At 32.8% G+C, this 6466-nt stretch overlaps 1 non-coding gene across 1 annotated transcript; it reads left to right on the top strand.

Moving 5' to 3' along the window:
• The first annotated feature begins 5819 nt into the window (after nucleotides 1-5819).
• LOC117709735 (small nucleolar RNA SNORA17) lies at nucleotides 5820-5950 on the top strand. The gene has a single exon (XR_004606967.1). It is a non-coding gene; the product is annotated as a small nucleolar RNA SNORA17 (small nucleolar RNA).
• Nucleotides 5951-6466: the final 516 nt, after the last annotated feature.

Below are 6466 nucleotides of genomic sequence, written 5' to 3'. Positions count from 1 at the left end.
TGATTCCTTGGAGTTGTGACTGAGTACAGTCTCTATTTTAATTTTTATTTTCATTTATTTTATTCTTCTTGGAATATACTTTTGAAATGATACAGAAAGCCACTCTAAAACTTCAAAGACTCAATGCTTCATTTGTTGCATTTAGATTTTATTCATTTAAGTTAGATGCTTTGTAATATGTATGGCTACCTTCTAAATTCACTTATTTTCTTGTAAATTTCTGTCATCATAGCATCTTTAGTGAACAGACTATAGTGATCAAATAGCTCATGTTTTTTGGCAATTAGTGTTAGGCAGTGTTTGAGAGTGATCTGATTGTGTCCCACATTCTGATTATATTCTGTTGCTTTCTGTTTGGGTCCAATTTGGCAAATGATATACTATCAAATTTGCAGCTTTCTGCTAAGTTTTGATGTCTGATAGCAGGGATACATGGTTCTACTCCTTCAGTTTGTTGTTGGCTATTATGTGTCTTTACACTCAGGTAATTCTTGACTTATTTTTCCAGCATTTTAAAGGTATTCTCCTTTAGACCTTGTACATAGTTTATTACAACTACATCCTGCTATAATAACTTCTTAGTTAAAGAAGGAGTTTGCTTTTAAATTGTAGCAAATTCCTCAAGGCACAGTCATGCTAGTTGCAAATGAAGAAAAGTTTCATTTATTTATATTTTGCCTTCAATACATCCTCATGTTTTATTCTCAATTTTATATGAATTAGGTCTTTCTTTATAATGTCAAACTTAAAATGGTGAGAAAAATATTTTTCCTTTGGAAAATCATGTAGAGAAAACATTTGATGTCCCATCATTTGGTATAATATTAGTACCAATAATTAATGTTTATTCTATTTCAGAAAGGTTTCAGTATACTTCTTGTGTGCTGAGTTGCTTAAATGAATGGATTTTTTTCCGTTTGCTTTTGATTTAGTGATTTATCACTTTTTGTCTTTAGCCTAATGCTATGATTTTGTAAAGTAATTTCCATGCTACACAGAACATATCTCATTTTGTTTTGGTATATATACAGTTTGCACATTATTGGTTTCTCCAGGGTTTTTGTTTGTTTACTTGTATACTCTATCATCTGTCTGTCTGTCTGTCTAGCTAGCTACCATCTATCCTCTATTGTAGTTATCATGAATGGAATTGTTTTTCTGACTCTTAATTGATCAGTTACTTTGCCATTTGTTCTGATTAGAAGGTATTTTTTACTTATCCTCACCCATCTATACTAATGTATTAAATGGACATTTTCCTTCACATATTTAAAAACTCTTGTCTAACTGAACAAGATCATTTTCTTCATTATAATTGCCACAAAACATGCTGTTTTATTATAGATTTTTTGAATTTCTAATTATGCATTTTTAGTAATAAATTCAAATAATGACTTTTTCTGTTATTAGCACATATGGAATTACCCTGAAAAAAAGTTACACTTTTGTACAGCCATAGGTTCTCAATAAATATTTGGGAATTGATTTACAAAATGATTCTTATAGGATATTACAGATGAAAAGTAATGTATAAGTTAGATTGTTTTGATGCTAACCTGACCTATTCAATTATTTATATGACTAAGATGTAGTTTTCTATTATATGATATTTATATTTTATGGCTAAATTAGGTATAATCTAACTTAGGTATTCTGAAGATTTCTATTAAATTGTAATTTGAATTTTGATATAAAGTTAAAGAGACTGAGAAGACAACTTGATGAACACACACACACAAAAATGTAAATTAATCCTTTTATATTTGACTATAAAAACATTTCATTTTGCTTCTAAACTTAATATTGCTGAAGACAATGTGAAAACAGTAACTTCTCACCACTCCAACAGAGGTGAAAATAAATTGAAATTTCAAATAAGATTTTACTTCTTTCAAAAATTCATATTTCACATAAAGAGTGAGTTTGTTTCAATAGTTCACTATTTTTCTGGTTATCTGTATGTAGCATGATATCAAACTGAATTAAACAGGTATGAAGTAGAACAACTAAATTGCAATTTATATAGTATTTAGTGATTTAATAACAGAGTCATTGGAAAAACAGTAGTTGATAATTTTCAATTTATTTTAATATTAATGATTTGTTGTATAAGATAACAAAATGATTTTTCAAAATGTGACCTAGCAACTGATTTCCTTTAAACTCTACCTAATTATTGATAAATGTTTAGTGCCTTAATTAACAAATCACCAAGTTACATCTTAAAAATTTAAACAAGTTTTTCTATTTACTAGGTTATATATTACACACATATACATATATAAACACACATACATATATACATACATACAAACATGCATGCACACACTTCCATACCTATACTACATATGCATATACATAGCCCCTATGCATGAGAGATCAATCAGTCATTGTGGCCCAGAGTTGTGATTTTGAGATCACATCTCTCTCAAATTAAAATCTGTTTAAGGAGCAGAAAGGGTTTGTGACCCCATGAGGAGAGCAACAATACCAATCAACCAGAGCTCCCCAGGTTCTAAACCACCAGCCTGGGAGCACATACGGAGGGACCCATGACTCCAGCTATATATGTAGGGGAGGATGGCCTTTTCGGGCATAGGTGGCAGAGGAGATTCTTGGTCCCATGAAGGACGAATACAGAGTGTGGGGGAGAATGTAAGTGTGGGGAGGGGGCAGTTGGGGCAAGGGGTAGGTGGGGGCACAGCTTCATAGAAGTATGAGGAGGGGGAATGGGATAGGAGGTTTCTGGGTTGTGGGGGGAAGTAGGGTAAGGGGATAAAATCTGAAATGTAAATATAATACCCAATTTAAAAAATTAAAAAAAAGAAAAACAAAAATAAATAAATAAAATAAAAATAAAATAATCAGCTTCAAGACAAAAAAAAAACTGTTTAACATAAAAATATGAAGAATCTGTATTATCAATAGATGTAATTTACAACCTTTGGTTTTGATCATTCCCCCAGATATGTGTAACCCATTGGAAAAACCAGATATCATGCCTGATTGGGTAATGCATCAAATGATGATATTGGATATAAATATAATTATATGTATATGTATATGATGTATATGTATATAAATTATATATATATATATGTTATCTTTTAATCTAACAAAATAAGAGCAATGGTAATAGTAATGACAGCATCTAATGTAGAAGGTTTTGATTCAGTGGATTTAAGGTTTAAATATTTATAAAATATCTTTTATCCATTTTGCTGTACTAAATATATCACAGCACACAAGGCTATGTAATTCTTGACAAAGTAAATAATCCATGTTAATCATCCTCCTTTGTATTTCTCATAATGTCATGTTAATTGCCAAATGACTCATGATTGTGTTTCATTTTAATATGCAGATGAATTATGTCTCAAAAAATTTTTATTTTATTTTTGTTATTGTCAAATTGTTTTTATTTATTTTCCACATTTTTTGAGATATATTAAAAATCATATTTTCTATCACAACCTAAATCTCATCTCCAAAAAGAAGCAAAATATTTATTCAAAATACCAGGTACCCTTAGTAGTCTAAACATAGCTAGGTTTTATTTTTATGATTTTTTTCCAGTGGATGGATTTTAGGTGATATCTGTGAGCATGATATTATTTGATTACAATGTTAAACACATATTTATTCATCCTATAACTTGACGACAATTAGATGCTGATGTGTTTATTGATACCAAGTATTCTTTCTGGGGAGATACAAAAATAAAAATTAGCTATTTATATGTTTGTATCTACAAAGTGAGATCAATCTAACTCAATAATTGATGAAGCAGACCCACACTAGCTTTAAACATCTATGAAATATTGGAATATGTAGTCCTGATAGAACAGATTCATAACATCAGAACATTCAGTTCACAACTTTCTGCTGATTTTGCCTTTAGTCTTTTGAATCTGTTCCATACAACCCATCTACATTCATTGCCACACCACTAAGGCGAACAATTTGCATTCCTTCAATTAATACTTGCTGCTTATTCTTTTTCACTATTAAACTGTTTTAGTTATTTGATGACTTTTGTACAATGCATTAGGATCATATTCACCCCCAAAGATCTCTCTAACTACTCACTCTCTAAACTTTCAACTTGTGTTCTTTACCAAAAATGTCATTTGAGACTAATTTTTGTTGCAGAAATACTCTTGGATGTGCCATCTTCTTCTTGCGGAAGAAGTCTATTTACAAAGGTATATACTTTTAGAGAAAACCAACTGTTTTTAACAACTGAAATTTGCCCACATCTAGTGGTTGGTTTATATGCCCAATTCCTATCTCCATGTTTCTCTCTGGTCTGGGTTAGGCTTGCCATGTGTTTCTTGTGTCTTATTCAGATTTTTCTTGCTATGATAAAACAGCATGAACAATACCAACATGGACAGAAAGTGGTTAGTTTCATCTAACAGCTTATAGTCCATTGTAAAGTGAATTCAGAGCAGCAACTCAAGGAAGGACCCTGAAAGAGGTCAAGAAAACATCGGAAGCCATGGAGGAACACATTGTACATGCTCATCTCCCACAACTTGCTTAATCTTTTATCTTGTACAACCCAGGACCAACTTACCATATGGCACTTGTCCCCAGTGAACTGAGCCTTCCTATATTTATAAATAATCAAGAGAATGAACTGTAGATTTTCTTCTAGTCCACTCTTATGAAGAAATGTTCTCATTTGAGTTTACTAGTTCTCAGATGATACTAGCTGATGTCATTTTGAAAATAAAAATTTGCTGTCTGGCACACTGCTCTAATTAATGTATGTTCATATATGATGCTGCTCTGTCAAGAATATAATGCTTAATTATTTTCTAAAGTTCACTGGTTTGTCTCTTTTTTAAAAGAAAGAAAATTCCTTTATTAATCAGATGCTTACCTCACTACTGTCTTAATAACCACTTTCTAGTCAACATCATTAGGTGAGTTGTATATTGTCACTATACTGAATTTCCCCACATAAATCCAGCATTTTCTTCAAACCATTTCAGAGATTTTTATTATCGGTTTAAAGAAATCTTGTCAAAATTGTTGTAAGGTCTCAAATCGCCAGTCATTCACTTAATTTTCTTAATACCAAAGGTAGGTGATAAGACTCTAGGGAAGTCTTTCTAACTGGAGTGTTGTTACAGTACAGACTGTATCTCATGGATGGAACACATAGCTTGAATGCGTGAAAACCAAGATTTCATGTGAAAAATTAAAACCTATTATAAATGTGCACTTTGTCATAAAATGGGTAAAACAACATTGACTTATTAGGAAAACACACACACAGCCTTGAATTTTGTACAAACCTGGGGCAGTGTATTTTTATTGTACTGTTTCGGAACCACTATCTCCCTTCACCAATAAATATTCAGCTCTTAAATTTTCTCTTATCTTATTTATCTGGCCCAAATCCGTTTGTATATTGCCACTGCTTTAACTCTCAGGATTCTCTATACTATTAATCTACTTACCTATTGCTATACAGAGTCTGTACTCTGTTAGTCCTCAAGCAACTTCCCTAGGTGATCCTCTCAGCTAAGCATTTGTAGCCTTCCTTTGGTTAACATTTTAAGCACCAGTACATGTTTGCATCTATTTGCAAAAATATGCCTGATCCATTAACTGGGATTTTATTCCCTTTATCATAAATTGAATATTGACAACTTTAAAAAATCAACTATCATAGATTTGACAACTACAAATCAAGTTACTGGGAACTATTTCATGACGTCTCTATTTTGTGATAATACAATGACATAAATAACTTACAGAAGGATGAATTTACTTAATATTTGTAAGAGGTACAAGTATCTCTTATGTCACCCCTAGAATGGTCGAAGGTCTAAGTGTTCTGTCACATGTTCATCAGTATGTGGGAGAGAAGAGAGAGCCTATGTCTACTCTCAGTGTTCTGACCTGTAAACACATGAATGATTAGTAGCCTAATATTCCCTGAAAATAAGTGAGATAAGCACCAGTCTACTGTCAGGTGCCCTGGACAGGGATGTATTCTGAGACAACAACAGGTCATCCACTGCGCAGGTCTGGATGAGCTCCAAGGATGGGAAGCAATCCAGAGACTAGAATATCATCTGAAGCCCAGGTCCCCTGAGCAAAAGTGAGCCTGAGAGAGATAACTGTCACGTGAGGCCACATACAAGGGGCTGGCTATGAGCGAATCTGATTACTACCAGACATGGGGGTTAGACATGAATCCAGCCTGAGATGATTTCCATCCCAGCACCTGACAGGCCTATGGGACCAGACAATGCACAAAGTGATACCTGCTCAGTGCCGTAATGCATGAGCATAGTACTGAGTCCACTCCTGAGATGATCTCAGACACTCGGAGATTCTAGAGACATTAAGTGAAATATGTAAGTAGTGGACAAATGGAGGAGAAAGAGAAATATCTAGAAATATGGACACAAGAAAGAGGGGCAAAAGTGAAGACTTGAAGGTAGTG

The sequence above is a fragment of the Arvicanthis niloticus genome, chromosome 5, assembly GCF_011762505.2.
Source record: "Arvicanthis niloticus isolate mArvNil1 chromosome 5, mArvNil1.pat.X, whole genome shotgun sequence".
Lineage (NCBI taxonomy): Eukaryota > Metazoa > Chordata > Mammalia > Rodentia > Muridae > Arvicanthis > Arvicanthis niloticus.
The sequence above is the reverse complement of the archived record's forward strand: the minus strand, read 5'-3'. Positions and strand labels throughout refer to the sequence as shown.